An 18,539-nucleotide genomic window follows, 5' to 3' on the forward strand; every position below is an offset into this window, starting at 1 on the left:
TGGAAAGTAGACCCCCTAAGGAACTTATCTAGAGGTGTGGTGAGCACTTTGACCCACCAAGTGCTTCACAGAAGTTAATAATGCAGAACCGTAAAAATAAAAAATCATTTTTTTTCACAAACATTATCTTTTCGCCCCAAATTTTTTATTTTCCCAATGGTAAGAGAAGAAATTGGACCACAAAAGTTGTGGCACAATTTGTCCTGAGTACTCTGATACCCCATATGTGGGGGTAAACCATTGTTTGGGCGCATGGGAGAGCTCGGAAGGGAAGGAGCGCCGTTTGACCTTTCAATGCAAAATTGACAGGAATTGAGATGAGACGCCATGTTGCGTTTGGAGAGCCACTGATGTGCCTAAACATTGAAACCCCCCACAAGTGACACCATTTTGGAAAGTAGACCCCCTAAGGAACTTATCTAGAGGTGTGGTGAGCACTTTGACCCACCAAGTGCTTCACAGAAGTTTATAATGCAGAACCGTAAAAATAAAAAATCATTTTTTTTTCACAAAAATTATCTTTTCGCCCCCAATTTTTTATTTTCCCAATGGTAAGAGAAGAAATTGGACCACAAAAGTTGTGGCACAATTTGTCCTGAGTACTCTGATACCCCATATGTGGGGGTAAACCATTGTTTGGGCGCATGGGAGAGCTCGGAAGGGAAGGAGCGCCGTTTGACCTTTCAATGCAAAATTGACAGGAATTGAGATTGGACGCCATGTTGCGTTTGGAGAGCCACTGATGTACCTAAACATTGAAACCCCCCACAAGTGACACCATTTTGAAAAGTAGACCCCCTAAGGAACTTATCTAGAGGTGTGGTGAGCACTTTGACCCAATAAGAGCTTCACAGAAGTTTATAATGCAGAGCCGTAAAAATAAAACAAAATTTTTTTCCCACAAAAATAATTTTTTAGCCCCCAGTTTTGTATTTTCCTGAGGGTAACAGGAGAAATTGGACCCCAAAAGTTGTTGTGCAATTTGTCCTGAGTGCGCTGATACCCTATATGTGGGGGAGAACCAGCGTTTGGGCGCATGGGAGGGCTCGGAAGGGAAGGAGAGCCATTTGGAATACAGACTTAGATGGAATGGTCTGCAGGCGTCACATTGTGTTTGCAGAGCCCCTAATGTACCTAAACAGTAGAAACCCCCCACAAGTGACCCCATATTGGAAACTAGACCCCCCAAGGAACTTATTTAGATGTGTTGTGAGAACTTTGAGTCCCCAAGTATTTCACTACAGTTTATAACGCAGAGCCGTGAAAATAAAATAAAAAATTTCCCCTCAAAATTATTTTTTAGCCCCCAGTTTTGTATTTTCTCGAGGGTAAAAGGAGAAATTGGACCCCAAAAGTTGTTGTCCAATTTGTCCTGAGTGCGTTGATACCCCATATGTGGGGTGAACCAGCGTTTGGGCGCATGGGAGGGCTCGGAAGGGAAGGAGCGCCATTTGGAATGCAGACTTAAATGGAATGGTCTGCAGGCGTCACATTGCGTTTGCAGAGCCCCTAATATACCTAAACAGTAGAAACCCCCACAAGTGACCCCATGTTGGAAACTAGACCCCCCCACGAACTTATCTAGATGTGTTGTGAGAACTTTGAGCCCCCAAGTGTTTCACTACAGTTTATAACGCAGAGCCGTGAAAATAAAAAATCTCTTTTTTTCCCACAAAAATTATTTTTTAGCCCCCAGTTTTGTATTTTCCCAAGGGTAACAGGAGAAATTGGACCCCAAAAGTTGTTGTCCAATTTGTCCTGAGTACGCTGATACCCCATATGTTGGGGTAAACTCCTGTTTGGGCACACGGGAGAGCTCGGAAGGGAAGGAGCACTGTTTTACTTTTTCAATGCAGAATTGGATGGAATTGAGATCGGTCGCCATGTCGCGTTTGGAGATCCCCCTGATGTGCCTAAATAGTGGAAACCCCCCAATTATAACTGAAACCCTAATCCAAACACACCCCTAACCCTAATCCCAACGGTAACCCTAACCACACCTCTAACCCAGACACACCCCTAATCCTAATCCCAATCGCAAATGTAATCCAAACCCTAACCCTAACTTTAGCCCCAACCCTAACTGTAGCCTTAACCCTAACCCTAGCCCTTACCCTAGCCCTAACCCTAGCCCCAACCCTAACCCTAGCCCTAGCCCTAACCCTAACCCTAATCCCAACCCTAACCCTAGCCCTAACCCTAGCCCTAACCCTAGCCCTAACCCTAGCCCTAACCCTAGCCCTAATCCTAGCCCTAACCCTAGCCCTAGCCCTAACCCTAGCCCTAGCCCTAACCCTAGCCCTAACCCTAGCCCTAGCCCTAACCCTAACCCTAGCCCTAGCCCTAACCCTAACCCTAGCCCTAGCTCTAATGGGAAAATGGAAATAAATACATTTTTTTCATTTACTTTTATAGCGGGTTTTTAGCGGATTTTTATGATTGGCAGCCGTCACACACTGAAAGACGCTTTTTATTGCAAAAAATATTTTTTGCGTTACCACATTTTGAGAGCTATAATTTTTCCATATTTGAGTCCACAGAGTCATGTGAGGTCTTGTTTTTTACGGGACGAGTTGACGTTTTTATTGGTAACATTTTCGGGCACGTGACATTTTTTGATCGCTTTTTATTCCGATTTTTGTGAGGCAGAATGACCAAAAACCAGCTATTCATGAATTTCTTTTGGGGGAGGCGTTTATACCGTTCCGCGTTTGGTAAAATTGATAAAGCAGTTTTATTCTTCGGGTCAGTACGATTACAGCGATACCTCATTTATATCATTTTTTTATGGTTTGGCGCTTTTATACGATAAAAACTATTTTATAGAAAAAAATAATTATTTTTGCATCGCTTTATTCTGAGGACTATAACTTTTTTATTTTTTTGCTGTTGTCGCTGTATGGTGGCTCGTTTTTTGCGGGACAAGATGACGCTTTCAGCGGTACCATGGTTATTTATATCCGTCTTTTTGATCGCGTGTTATTCCACTTTATGTTTGGCGGTATGATAATAAAGCGTTGTTTTTTGCCTCGTTTTTTTTTTTTTTTTCTTACGGTGTTTACTGAAGGGGTTAACTAGTGGGCCAGTTTTATAGGTCGGGTCGTTACGGACGCGGAGATACTAAATATGTGTACTTTTATTGTTTTGTTTTTTTTATTTAGATAAAGAAATGTATTTATGGGAATAATATATATATATTTTTTTCATTATTTAGGATTTTTTTTTTTTTTTTTTTTACACACTTGGAAATTTTTTTTTTTACTTTTTTACTTTGCCCCAGGGGGGGACAATACAGATCGGTGATCTGCCAGTTTGCACAGCACTCTGACAGATCACCGATCTGTCTGAGAGCAGTGCAGCGTTACCAAGTGCCTGCTCTGAGCAGGCACTTGGTAAGCCACCTCCCTCCCTGCAGGACCCGGATCCGCGGCCATTTTGGATCCGGGACTTACTGCAGGGAGGGAGGTAGGAGACCCCCGGAGCAACGCGATCACATCGCGTTGCTGCGGGGGTCTCAGGGAAGCCCGCAGGGAGCCCCCTCCCTGCGCGATGCTTCCCTGCACCGCCGGCACATCGCGATCATCTTTGATCGCGGTGTGCCGGGGGTTAATGTGCCGGGGGCGGTCCGTGACCGCTCCTGGCACATAGTGCCGGATGTCAGCTGCGATAAGCAGCTGACACCCGGCCGCGATCGGCCGCGCTCTCCCCGTGAGCGCGGCCGATCGCGCTGGACGTAATATTCCGTCCTTGGGAATTAAGGCCCACCCCACATGGACGGAATATTACGTCCAATGGCAGAAAGGGGTTAAGCTCCTGAAAGGCCGAAACAGCCGCGGAGGACCAATTCGTCACATCAGCGCCTTTCTTCGTCAAATCGGTCAGGGGTTTAACCACACTGGAGAAGTTGGCAATGAAACGACGATAAAAATTAGCAAATCCCAAGAATTTCTGAAGGCTCTTCACAGATGTGGGCTGAATCCAATCATTAATGGCCTGAACCTTAACCGGATCCATTTCTATAGATGAGGGAGAAAAAATGAAGCCCAAAAAAGAAACCTTCTGCACTCCAAAGAGGCACTTAGACCCCTTCACAAATAAAGCATTATCACGGAGGATCTGAAATACCAGAGCAAATAAGGGGAGAAGCCAGCGCAGCCTAAGGTTAAGACGCAATACATAAAGTGCAAATGCACATATTAATTTCTAACTGTATTTTCAAAATGAGACATTTAGCAAACAATTGATCAATTCTTTGAGCCACCCCGCCTCTTCACGGCAATCTCATATTGGGGCAGTCCTACACTACGTTTTTTATATTCGCTGTGCCATAAAGGCCTCCTAAATGAACTAAAAGCAAGACCACATTAAAAACATGCTGTACCTGGAGCATATACTGAGTCACCCTCATGGCGCCAGAGTAGGCAAGCGAGGATAAAGGTTGACCAGGTCCAGACAGACATTTTGGATCCAACCTTCACACTGCCCATCCAGAGCCACAGATGAAGAGTGAAACAGGCTGAGGCACAGGTGCATAATTAAACAAAGCCTGAGGCAGGGCAGGGCTGCTGTGTGTGTACAGCAGCCTATCAATCACTGAGATACAGAAAGAATGGCGCACATAACCAGGCTCCCCTTTTTTGCTCCGATCTGAAATACCATCCTGACCTGTTTCACATGAGACTCCCAACCATCGGAAAAAATCAAAATATCATCCAAATATACAATCATGAATTTATCAAGATAACTCCGAAAGATATCATGCATGAAGGACTGGAACACAGATGGGGCATTAGAGAGTCCGAATGGCATCACAAGGTATTCAAAATGGCCTTCGGGCGTATTAAATGCAGTTTTCCATTCGTCACCCTGCTTAATACGAACAAGATTATATGCCCCTCGAAGGTCAATCCTAGTAAACCAACTAGCCCCCTTAATCCTAGCAAACAAATCAGTAGGCAAAGGGTATTAAAATTTGACCGTGATCTTATTCAAGAGGCGATAATCAATACAGGGTCTCAAGGAGCCATCCTTCTTGGCAACAAAAAAAAACCCTGCTCCCAATGGTGAAGAAGATGGCCGAATATGCCCCTTCTCCAAAGACTCCTTAATATAGCTCCGCATGGCGGCATGTTCTGGCACAGACAGGTTGAAAAGTCGTCCCTTAGGGAACTTACAACCTGGAATCAAGTCAATAGCACAATCACAGTCCCTATGCGGTGGAAGGGAACTGGATTTGGGCTCATCGAATACATCCTGGAAATCTGACAAAAACTCAGGAATTTCAGAAGAGGGAGAAGAGGAAATTGACATCAAAGGAACGTGACCATGAACCCCCTGACAACCCCAACTAGTCACAGACATAGATTTCCAATCTAACACCGGATTATGTAGCTGTAACCATGGAAAACCCAGCACAATATCATCATGCAATTTATACAACACCAGAAAACGACAATCTTCCTGATGGGCTGGCGCCATGCACATGGTCAGCTGTGTCCAAAACTGAGGTTTATTTGTAGCCAACGGTGTAGCATCAATGCCCCTTAAAGGAATAGGGTTCTGCAAAGGCTGCAAGGGGAAACCACAACGTCTGGCAAATTTGAACTGGTGTCCGACTGTACTATTTTCTAGCCTGGGGCCCCTTACTGCCATCTGCACCTTTATCCCCATGGCCTGTAGCTGTCTCATACACTGCATGCACCCTGCCCTTGGCAAGGCTGCCCAGGCATCTGTCCCTAATCAGGAAGTATCCTGATTATACTTCCCTGCTCTGTGTTGTACCTCCCCTTTAGTTAACCCCTGTGCTGCCTATCTCCTTACACTATCCTATGCTATTATCTAGCACTAATGTGCCCTTCTCTATTCTAGCTGCACTACGGTTCTATACTATCCAATAAACCAGGGGTGTCAAACTGCATTCCTCGAGGGCCACTGTTATGATCTGGTGGCCTAGGAGCAGCATGAGACGTACTCTGGAGAAGGTGGTACCTGTACTGACCGCAGACCCTGAACTTAGCACCGCAACTAGAAGTAGCCGTGGGATGTACCTAACACTCCCTAAACACCTCGGCACAGCCTAAGGACTAACTTCCCCTAAAGATAGAAACAGGAAAACTATCTTGCCTCAGAGAAAATCCCCAAAGGATAGACAGCCCCCCACAAATATTGACTGTGAGAGGAGAGGGAAATGACATACGCAGACAACAAGTTGCATTTTTCTTGCGTCCAAATTTCGGCAAAAAGCGACGCATGCGTCGCAAAACGCAGCGTTTTTGCATGCGTTTTGGTGCGTTTTTATTTGCGCTGTGCGTTGCGTCGCCGACGCAGCGGCACACAACGCAAATGTGAACGTAGCCTTACTGCAATAGAAAATAGGAAATCTCCACATTATGCACATTTGGAATATTGGAAAAATGAAACTGCAGTATTGCTAAGAAAAATTACCGTACATTAAAAAGGAAGAGCCGCCTTGACGTTAGCTTTTGGTCAGTTCACATATATTAGCCAATCTATGCGAACTGACCAAAAGCTAACGTCAAGGCGGCATATATCTTTATACTATAGCAAGAAAAAAGAGTGCACTAATCTGCTTAAAAACATTCCTTTATCCATTTTCAATAAAAACAGTGGAAGCAGTATATGTTTATACAGTACAGATAAATCCAGTGGCTCACCGAGGACGTACTCACTGATCCTAGTCATTCACTTTCCCTTTTCTTTTCCAGTCAGCCCTGACCATTATGACCACTTCTTCCATCCATGACTCGTCTCTGCAAAATGTAGCACAGAGACTTGTTTGGCTTACTGCTTTTCCAGCAGCTTCCTCACACTCCCCCACCTCTACACAAACCAGTGCCCTTGGCAATAATAATGCCACTTTGTGACCAGTATAGTAATAGTACTCTGCCCCTACACAGCTATAATGCGCCCGTTGTGCCAACACATTGTAATAGTGCCCCCTCTATGCCTCCTTATAGTTACCCAGACCCACAATAATTATTACTCCCTTGTGCCAATTTATAATATAACTAATTATGCAAAATGCCCCCCTCCCCCCCCCCCGTGCCTCCTTATAATGATGACCTTGTACCTCTTTATAACATATGATAGGTAAGTAAGGCACTCTAAAGTCTGGAAGGTGCTTGGATAAGGTTAACCCCCTAGAACATGTAGAAAACAATCCGGCACTCCAATATTGATATATTGATATTGGAGTACCGGATCCTCTTTATAATATAGAGACCCATGTGTTCTTTAGAATCTAAAGCCCCCCCCACACTGCCTTATAACAATAACCCCCTGTGCTTCATAATAATAACGCTCCTCATTATGTCTTTTTGTAATAATGTCCCTCTGTGCCTCTTTATTGTAATAATCCCCCTTTGTGCATTTTAACAAAATTCCCCAATTCTACCTCCTTATTACACTGCCCTCTTTGTGCCTCCTTATATTAACTTCCATCCTTAATAGTACCCTTGCCTTGAGGTTGGGTATATTTTTACAAGTTTTGAAAACCAATGCGGCCCACTCCCGGACGGTCCGGACCAGACCATCTTCCATTTACAGGAAACTGCCAGACCACCAATCCGGCATAGCGCTGAGCTGCAGCTTATGACAGAATGGCTGTGACAAGTGGACCTAAGACAGAAGAATATGCAGAAACACGGAACGTAACGTTCACTTGGGCCTAAAATGGATTTTCTGGGAAGCCATATTGTGCTGTGCACTGCTAATAGCTCCACTGTGTAGCATTACAGATAATGTCCATGGGATAAGTGATAGCTTATTGATCTCTGGGGTCTGAGCGCTGGGACCTGCACCGATCTGCAGGACAGACACATTTCCCCCTCAGAATGGAGCAGTAGTGTGCATGCGGGACCGTTGCTCTATCCACTCCCTGTGGGGCTGAGGAACGTATTTCGGTGTCTGGCCTGCTGTGCCATCTTGCAATAGGGATTAATGATTCCTGTTGGGGATAAAAGATCCCCGATCTGATCAGTCCCCAGCGGTTGGACCCACTGATCAGTAAGTTACCCGCTACGTCCATGGTGCTCGCCTGACCCCACTACTAGTTCCTCTCTACTTTGGCATTAGGTGACCCCCATATTAAATATCACGTTATTTCTTCTGCACTTTTCCCCCCGCAGCGGTCACTTTTCACGGCTTTTCATGTGCTTCAGTCTCCTTAATCCTAAGAATCGAGTATACTATAATGTCTGAGGCTCTGGTGTATAGTGGGGGTCTCCACGTGCCCACCCTCCTCATATGCGAGTGCTTAGGTGACGCTCTGTGTGGTTTTGCGTTTAGCTGTATGTGGATTTAATGTTTTCTGTGATTTTGATGCAATTTTCTGTGGTGGACTATATCTTTTGTGTCCTGCCCTCATTACCGTCCCTACCACTCGTGTAGCCGCACTGATTATTTAGGCCGTGCCCATAGGTAACATTTGCTGAGCATGAAACCTGACATGATGGCACAACATCCCCCTCCGTGCCTCCCCCGATTAATGGCCGCGAACCAAAAAATACTTTCACTAAACACAGCAATGAAGGGACGAACAAAAAAGATGTAACAAACATGAAGAATTTTAAGTTTTTTTTTATTTTATTTTGTTTACACCCCAAATAATACAAAAATAAATCTCTGACTAAAATACTTTTTTAATAAATAAAAATCTGTAAAAACCAATTAGATAAAATAAAGTATAATTAGGAATCACAAAACCATCCTGTCAGATCTGTACGGTATTATGGGCAAGGCTGCCAGGACTCAAGATGGCCGCCGCGTGCAGCACGTGCGTAACGTGTCTTCATGGCTCCGCCCACTCTGTGCCGGCAGCAGTGTGGCGTTACGTCGGTGACGGAGGGAGAAGTTGCCGCCGCTGAAGCTGAGTCTGGGGTCCGCGCTGTCACCGGGCAGAGGCAGACCGTATGTGAGAGACTGACCCGGCGGCAGGTACGTGTGAGTGCGGCTCATGGCCGGTGTTACCGCACTGTGAATGGCGCCAACTCCGTCACAGCTGGAGTCAAGGTCAGAGAGCCTGGCGGCTGTACAGAGGGGCCCCCACCGCCTGTAGCTGCAGGACTGCACACTGCATGCAGGGGGCATAGACAGGGCGCCCCCTCCAGGACTGCACGCGTACTGCGCATGACTAAGTGCAGCTGTGGAGCAGGAGTTGACATGATGGCACTTGTAGTTCTACAGATGTGCTCTACTAGACCCCTTTTACTGTATGTATCAGTAGATGCTGCCGGACTGTAACCAATATGTGTCAGTGGTTGTTGTTTTCTGTGGGAGATCTTGTCCCTGTGGACGGTCTCTCTTTTACCTGTCTGTAGCCTCCTGTCTGTACTTTCCATCTGTCCCATAGATCGGTTTACCATTTTTTTTTACTTTAATACCGCTCCCATCGTTCATCCCTGCCCACATGTCCGTGCGGGATCTACTTGTAAAGGATCCAGGTGAAAACAAACACAATCGGATACAGAATAGAAATGAAAGTTCTCCTATTTTAGACCGGTTCCGTATCAGTATTTATTTGTATATATATATATTAAAATAACATTTTTTTTTCAGACTACGTTTTATTGTCCAAAACCGGAGCACCGACAGAATGGACCCAGGCCGAGAGCCTTGGACTTCTGCGTGAGCTCTTAGGCTACTTTCACACTAGCGTTAACTGCAATCCGTCACAATGCGTCGTTTTGCAGAAAAAAACGCATCCTGCAAAAGTGCTTGCAGGATGCGTTTTTTCCCCATAGACTTGTATTGACGACGCATTGCGACGGTTTGCCACACGTCGCATCCGTCTTGTGACGGATGCGTCGTGCTTTGGCGGACCGTCAGGAGCAAAAAACGCTACATGTAACGTTTTTTGCTCCTGACGGACCGCTTTTTCCGACCGCGCATGCGCGGCCAGAACTCCGCCTCCACGCACCTCACAATGGGGCAGCGGATGCGCCGGAGAAATGCATCCGCTGCCTCCGTTGTGCAGTGCGTTAAACGCTAGCCTCGCAATCTCTGCCCGACGCATTGCGACGGGGAGATTCCGACGCTAGTGTGAAAGTAGCCTTAGTCAGACACTGCCACATTTATTATATTCTCTGGCTATTATTCTGATCTATGAATTGTTCAGTCTTTCTTGTTTTTTTCCAGTTGCAGATATTCTACTTGTTCTTCATTGTAGCCATGGCAGTGTTCATCCCTAGTCTGTCCCTCCCTGTCTGGTATTGTGAAACCAGGGTGTAATAACCCTCCTGTGACGGGCGTTTTATTAGCTCTTTTTTCTCTCCTTTGTACGCTTGCGCTCTCTCTTGTTTAGGTTTGCAGTAATATTCGAGAAAAACTCCCAAGAGAGCGAGCAGTCGCCTGGCAGTACCACCTTGCTGGGGCTGAGGCACATTTACAATTATTTGGGAACTGAAAGTGATAGATTCTGATGACAGAAGAGAAATGGGAGACCGCAGCTCCTCCGTGCAATGCTGGGGGACTCCTGAAAACTCATCGGTTTGGGGGTCCATGAGGACCTAAGATTAATGTGTATGCCAGGGCCCAAAGACTATGGTTTCCCTGGCATATCAGTGGGTGACATGCACAGAATTGGCCAATGTTTTGCCTTTGATGACATTACAAGGGTATACAGCTTGATGGGGACATCCAATGAGCAGCTTATTGCCCAGGGACTCCTAACCAGAAAGGTTCAGCATGGACGACATTGTCATTTGTAATAATGTCTTTATATTAGTTGTCACGTCACAGAAATGGGTCTGTAACACAGCGGATAGTACCAGAGCCCATTCACCCCAGTCACTTATAGTTCAGTCTAATGGGTTTTGCCAAACTATCTTTCATTTTAACCAAAACATATACTATAGGTCCATTTTTCCTGTTGGGTATAATGAATTTTGCAGCAAAGATGTAAACCGAAAGCCGCCATATAATGTAGATGCCCACCTACACATTCATACATGTGCTGTCGATAGTGGGAGATACCCGTGGCTTATTTCCATCCGGTGTGTCTAACCCTTCTTTCTCACATCTGCCTTTGGGAGGGCTACGTTACCGCTGCTGGATGGGTGGACGGTTCTGCCGAAAACTCTGAATTTGGCTGACACTCATCCACTGTGAATGGTTTTATAGAGAGCAGATAAACTGTCCTATATATGGCAATGCCCAGCAGGGGGTGAATGTGAATTTATCCTCTCCCATTATTGCCCCACCGTACACACTTTGGCTGTTGTCACGCACCAGTATTAACAACATAGAAGCAGGAACTCATCAGGTAAAAGCAGGAACATATTCTTAAAACATCTCTTCTTCTGATGCGATTAGTTTCCACTTTTAGCAGGATATCCATAGTCCTGGTTCGGACTGTCACTATGTCATGTAGCATTATAATGTCTGTCTGGTCAGGTATGTTCTTGCTTTGTGAGTTGTATGTACGACATGCCTGGAATTCCATCTGTCTTCCCCTCGTAGGATAGATCAAGTTTTTCTAGAAGCATTGATTTTTAACATTGATATCACAAAACTTAATAGATGACGCCACCTTAGGCTTGGTGCAGGCAACGCTGTATTCTCACATCCGAGAGTTGGATCAATTATGCAAATCACACTTTGATCAGAGTGTGATCTGATTCTCTCGGATGAGAAGATGGGGAAAAAAACCATTTCTCCATCTGCTCCCTTCTGTCAGTTCATGGAAGTTGGATTGCACTCAAATGTCATCTGAGTGCAGTCTGATGGTTTCCATAGACTCATTGACATGCATTACCGAATATCTGATTCCGCGCTGTCTGACGAAAAAAATGACATGTGCATGGCCCCATAAAATAACATGGGTCTGAATGCGATCCGATGTTTTATTGGATCGCACTGGGGCCAAAAATACGTCCATGTGCACGAGCCCTAACAGTGACCAGAGCCGTCAGGATGTACACATAACGTGTGGCAATCTACAGCCAGTGACGAGGGTCATTTTTTGGTAAGGCGAAGTTCACACATGCTGAGCACTGAGTCCGGTCTTCTGTCATAGTTCCTGGAAAACAGGATTCCAACAGCGCCATTCACTATTATCGGACACAGACCCCCTCTGGATACTGGCTGGCTTCATCCCGGCAGTATTCGTCTTTTTCAGACGTGTCCAAGGTAACTCCATCGGCCTCATGGAGAGCACTGGATGTGTGTGATGCTAGCCTAGCCCATCGCTGCTCACTGGTCTTATGGAAGTTGTTCTTGCTGGGCTTCCTGCTATTCCTGTCTGTCATGGATATCATACAATGGCCCCAATTCATCAGTCATATTCTGGCTTAGGGTGGTTTCACATTTGCGTTTTTTTTTTGCGTTTCTGCGGTAAAAAACGCAAAAAACCGCATGCGTTTTTTTCCTATACTTAACATTAAAAACGCATGCCTTTTTTTGCATGCGTTTTGATGCGTTTTTTGCAACGCATGCGTTTTTTCACTGCATGCGTTTTTGTTGCAGAAATGCAACATGTAGTAATTTTAGCGGCGTTTTTTTTGCCGCGAAAAAAACGCATGCGTTTTTTTGCGGTAAAAAAACCTATTGATGTCTATGTAAACGCATGCGTTTTTAAGCACATGCGTTTTTAAACGCATGCGTTTTTATAGAAAAAAACAAGAATACACACTTATAAGCCATCCCCCAACCCTAACCCTAAAACACAAACTGTAACACAAACTGTAACACAAACTGTAACACAAACTGTAACACAAACTGTAACACAAACTGTAACACAAACTGTAACACAAACTGTAACACAAACTGTAACACAAACTGTAACACAAACTGTAACACAAACTGTAACACAAACTGTAACACAAACTGTAACACAAACTGTAACACAAACTGTAACACAAACTGTAACACAAACTGTAACACAAACTGTAACACAAACTGTAACACAAACTCTAACCCTAACCCTAGGGATCCTAACACAAACCCTAACCCTAAAACACAAACTGTGACACAAACTCTAACCCTAACCCTAGGGATCCTAACCCTAGCCCTAACCAGGGTGGATAAAAATCAATGTTTTTTTTTTAAAAAAAATCAAAAAAATCGGATTTTTTTGATTTAAATCAGATTTTTTTTATTTAAATCGGATTTTTTTTCAATAAACTGCTTTTTGAGGAAAATATTTTACCATCCAAAGGTTCTTCCATCATGAGATAAAGCTGAGTTGTTTAACTCAGTAGAATAAAGGCTGTATATGTGTAACATTCACAATGCCATGCTCTTCCAGAGGTTTCTGTAGGATTAGTGGGCAGTTTCTCTCCTATATTATCACAGACGCTCGCTTTACTTACACAGTTCTCAAAACTGAATTTGACTCCGCAGAGGTCCCAGCCTCTTCTTCACGGCAAAAATGTTACAACATGAACAGAGTTGAGAAAAAGACCTTAATCCTATTGTTCTACAAACCTATGAATACAGAATCAACCCCTTCAGTGCCAAGTCCAAGAAGTTAGACAATATGTTTCTGATTGTTTGGAGTGGAATAGATCTGCACAACACAAGAAGAATGTGAATCTAAGTGTGAGGAGGAGGAAGGGCAAGCTGACAAGAAAATGAAAGTGAAACTTTGAGCACAATACTGCAGCATAGCCACAGACAGACAAGTCTGGATCTGTTTGTGTGTACGATCTGAGGTTTATTACATTCTTTCCTTATAATGGCAGCAGGCCGTAAAAGAGACCCAGTTTGGGAATATTTTAATGAAGCTCATTCGCCTATCGGTAAGGCAGGCATGCGTGCAAAATGCAAACGATGCAACAAAGAGATGCAAGGCCTGGTGGCGCGAATGAGGCAACATCATGAGAAGTGCGGTGATGAAGATCACTCATCTTCTCATGATGTTGCCTCATTCGCGCCACCAGGCCTTGCATCTCTTTGTTGCATCGTTTGCATTTTGCACGCATGCCTGCCTTACCGATAGGCGAAGGAGCTTCATTAAAATATTCCCAAACTGGTCTCTTTTACGGCCTGCTGCCATTATAAGGAAAGAATGTAATAAACCTCAGATCGTACACACAAACAGATCCAGACTTGTCTGTCTGTGGCTATGCTGCAGTATTGTGCTCAAAGTTTCACTTTTCTCTTCGCCACGACAGCACCCACTTGAGAGAGGGGATCCGCCCCTAGGAACAGGAAACCCTATGGAGAGAATAAAAGGGGCGGTCCCCCTCGCTCCCACAGTTGGTTTCCTGTTCCTACGGGAGACCTGGAGAGGAGAGGATCCCCAGCCTGGATGCCGCTTGCGCGGTTTACCTTAACAGGGACGGCAAGGGCTCCAGAGCTGGAAGCAGCGTCGGGGGTCCTGTGGCAGCTTCCCCCCTCTGCTGGCAGGTACCGTGAGGCCAGGATCGGGGAGTCGCCTGGCTCACGGAGAGGCATCCAGCGAGACCTGCGGGCCGGACCGCTGCGGTAAGATCCTGTGACGCCAGCCTCGGGTGGCGCACAGGCGGCGTGGGGCCCAGTAAATTCTCCCCCGGAAGTATTACTACAACTTCCGGGGTGAAGGAGGAGGAGGACGGCGCCTGCGCAATTGCTGGTGGGAGCGCGGGCGCGCACAGCAGGGACGCGCACAGCAGAGGCGCGCACAGCAGAGGCGCGCACAGCAGAGGCGCGCACAGCAGAGTCGCAACCCGGACTTCCGGGTGCGACAGGAAGAAGATGGCGGCCCCCATAACAAAAGGACGCCGGCGCTGATTCCCGGCGTCCACTATGGCATCTCCTCAAGAGACAACGTTGCCTTCGTCTGAGGTTAACGCTGTCACACCAGGAAGCCGGACTAGCAGCCGCAGATCATCCTCCAAGAGCGCCAGGGAAAAGAGATCGGACCGGTCGGTTCCTCCATCTGTGCCTCCGTCTCCTCCTCTCCAGCCGGTATTATGACAGCTTCAGGGGTGAGTGTATGTCTGCCCTATTTTAAGCTGATTATACTCCCTCTCTCATCTAATTCCCTAGGTTAAAAGAACAGGGAAATCAAAACATAAGCAATGTGCCTTATGCTCTCAGCCGCTCCCGATACCTACCTAAAAAAGTTATGCCACTCTTGCATCGAATCCACCTTACGAGAGGAGTCTTCAGTAAGGTCGGATGATATACGTAGTATGATAAGGGAGGAGTTGCGAGCCTTTCGAGACTCGGATAAAATTCCGGGAAGTAGGAAGAAACACAGCTCGCCTATATCTGAACAGTCATCTGAGGTTGAGGATAAGGAGTCGGACAGTTCCCAAGAGGTTATATCCTCGGAAGGTGAACAGGATACATGTTTCCCTACAGAAAGCATTGACAATTTAGTCAGATCAGTACGTAACACCATGGGTATGGAAGATACTAAGACCCTTAAAACACCACAGGACGTGATGTTTGCTGGCCTGTCCGAGAGAAAGAAACCTTCCTTTCCGGTTATTCCTGCAATAAAGGAATTAGTTAAAAAAGAGTGGGAAAGCCAGGGGCAAAGAGGGTTGCCGTCTTCCTCAAAACGTCGCTATCCCTTTAATGATGATGATTTCACCAAATGGATAAAGGCCCCAAAAGTTGATGCGGCAGTGGCATCCACTTCTAAAAAATCTTTATTACCTGTTGAAGATTCAGGATCCCTGCAAGACCCGCTCGATCGAAAAGCAGACTCCCTTTTAAAAAGAGCTTGGGAATCCTGTACAGGAGCCTTTAGACCAGCTATCTCTGCCACATGTACTGCCAGATCCATGATGGTTTGGTTGAATGATCTGGAAGAAGGCTTAAAAGGTGGCCTTTCCCGTAATAAACTCATGTCATCCATTCCATTAATTAGAGGAGCTACTGCCTTTTTGGCAGATTCTTCGGCTGATTCCATCCGTCTAGCAGCCAAATCAGCAGGACTAACTAACGCGGCTCGCCGCGCCTTGTGGCTAAAAGGGTGGAAAGGCGATCCACAAACAAAGTCCAAGTTATGTGGTCTGCCCTGCCAGGGTGAGTACCTGTTTGGTGCTCAATTGGATGAAATTCTTACCAAAGCGGGTGAGAGGAAGAAAGGGTTCCCTAATAACGCTTATCTTCCATCTTATAGGCGAGCGTTCCGAAAGCCCATGTTCAACAGGAGACGGGACTATAAAAACCAGGACCGTTGGGCTAATAAGGACTTTAAGCAGAAGGGAGCCTTCTTCGGAAAACGCCCCTTCAAACCTGAAGATAAACCCCGCTAGGACAGATCTACCCGTTGGTGGTAGGTTGTCCTTCTTCTCCGCACAACGGCTGGCAATAACATCTAATTCATGGGCAACTAGCCTTATAACTACAGGCTTAAAACTAAGATTTTCTCAAGTTCCGCCGGACTCGTTTTGTTTGACCTCCTTAGGTTCACCTTCACAACAAGAGGCCTTGGAACAGGAAATAATAACTCTCCTGTCCAAAGGAGTATTAGTGGAAGTCCCTTTTCATCAAAAAGGGAGGGGATTTTATTCCCCTTTATTTTTGATTTCAAAACCTGACGGATCATATAGAACAATAATTAACCTCAAGAGACTAAACGTCTTCTTAGAGAACCAAACGTTTAAAATGGAATCCATTCGGTCAGCTGTCAAGCTTCTGTTTCCCCATTGCTTCATGGCAGTCCTTGACCTAAAAGATGCATACTATCATCTGCCAATCTTCAGAGAGCATCAACAATATCTACGGGTGGCAGTTATGGTCAAAGGTCAGATACGGCATTATCAATACACATCAATGCCCTTTGGACTATCAATAGCCCCTAGAGTTTTCACAAAACTAATGTCAGAAGTAATGTCGTATTTGAGGCTAAAAGACACCCTCATAATACCTTATTTGGATGACTTATTGATAGTCGGGAACTCTCTTTCTCAATGTCATCAACGCATGTCTGATTCAATTTCATCCTTGCAGGGGTTAGGGTGGTTGGTGAATTGGGAAAAATCTAGATTATCCCCCACAACTGAGCAAAAATTTTTAGGAATTATTCTAGACTCTACAAATCAAATGTGCTTTCTTCCCGAGTCAAAACAGATATCAATCATAAACAAAGTACAATCAGTGATTATCCACCCTCTAATTTCCCTAAGAGAAGGTATGTCCCTTCTTGGTTCCTTCACCTCTTGTATTTCGGCTGTTCCATGGGCCCAATTCCATAGCAGGAAATTACAGTATACAATACTTCGGGAGGAAGAAAGATTACTTGGCCGATTAGATGCTCGTATTTCCTTAACGACAGACGTGATACAATCTCTCACTTGGTGGTTAAATCCGAATCATCTTTCCAGTGAGGTCCCCTGGGTGGTAAAACCATCAAAAACTATTTTCACTGACGCCAGTCCTAGTGGGTGGGGAGCATATTTAGAAGATCAAATAGTGCAAGGTCTGTGGTCTCCTACAGAATCAGATGATTCTTCTAATAAAAAAGAGCTGAAGGCTGTTTATCATGCCTTATCTAAATTTCTTCCGCAGCTACACGGAACACATACAAGAGTCTTCTCAGACAACATGACAGCAGTAGCCTATATAAACCATCAAGGAGGAACAAGATCGGAAGGACTCATGTCTATAGCCAACGATATTCTAGCCATGGCAGAGGAATACCTTCTGTCCATTTCAGCGCTACATGTGAGAGGAATCGACAATTCGAGAGCAGATTTCCTCAGTCGCCACACTCTCCATCAAGGAGAATGGGTTCTAAATCGCCGTATCTTTTGTATGATAATAAAAAAGTGGGGCACCCCCGAAATAGATCTCTTTGCAACAAGACAAAACAGGCAAGTCAAAAAATTCGCATCATTGTTCCGATCTGATAATCCAGATATCTTCGACGCCCTACAGGTACCATGGGTATTCAAGAAGGCATATGCCTTTCCCCCGCTGATATTACTTCCGACGGTGATCAGGAAGATAAGGGAGGACAGAGCAAACGTGGTCCTAATTGCTCCATTCTGGCCCAAGAGGCCATGGTTTTCCTGGCTGAGAGCCATGTCAATCTCAGACCCATGGATCCTTCCAGAGGATCAAGATCTTCTCTCCCAGGGCCCCTTCAACCATCCTCAGGTGAAAGGTCTACGGTTGACAGCCTGGAACTTGAGAGGCAGCTGCTAAAGATGAGAGGTTTCTCAAATAAAGTGATTGACACTCTACTGCTAAGTAGAAAAAGATCCACTACCTCCATCTATGCAAGAGTGTGGAAAAAATATTTAAACCTCTACCCAACGGCCCTATCAAATGAAATTCATATTCCTAAGATTCTAGAATTTCTACAAAAAGGGCGCGATCTAGGTCTGGCGGTCAGTACCTTTAAAAGTACACATTTCTGCGCTAGCAGCTTTATATGGTCACGATATCGCAGGTAATAAGTGGGTAGCCAGGTTTGTTGCAGCATGCCAGAGGTCAGAGACAGTTCGAATTCCCCACGTACCACCTTGGGATGTTAATTTAGTTCTGGAAGCTCTTACAGACCATCCCTTTGAGCCACTACATTCAGCTCACATAAAACATGTCTCCCTCAAGACAGCTCTTCTTGTCGCCTTAGTGTC

At 45.3% G+C, this 18,539-nt stretch overlaps 1 protein-coding gene across 1 annotated transcript in view; it reads left to right on the forward strand.

The window, feature by feature from the left end:
* The first annotated feature begins 8,836 nt into the window (after positions 1-8,836).
* MTFR1 (mitochondrial fission regulator 1) overlaps positions 8,837-18,539 on the forward strand; it is a 64,381-nt gene continuing 54,678 nt past the window's right edge. The window contains exon 1 of the mRNA XM_069731416.1: positions 8,837-8,955. The gene's annotated coding sequence lies outside the window, so the exon portion shown is untranslated. The remainder of the gene's footprint in view (positions 8,956-18,539) is intronic.

Source organism: Ranitomeya imitator, chromosome 6 (genome assembly GCF_032444005.1).
Source record: "Ranitomeya imitator isolate aRanImi1 chromosome 6, aRanImi1.pri, whole genome shotgun sequence".
NCBI lineage: Eukaryota > Metazoa > Chordata > Amphibia > Anura > Dendrobatidae > Ranitomeya > Ranitomeya imitator.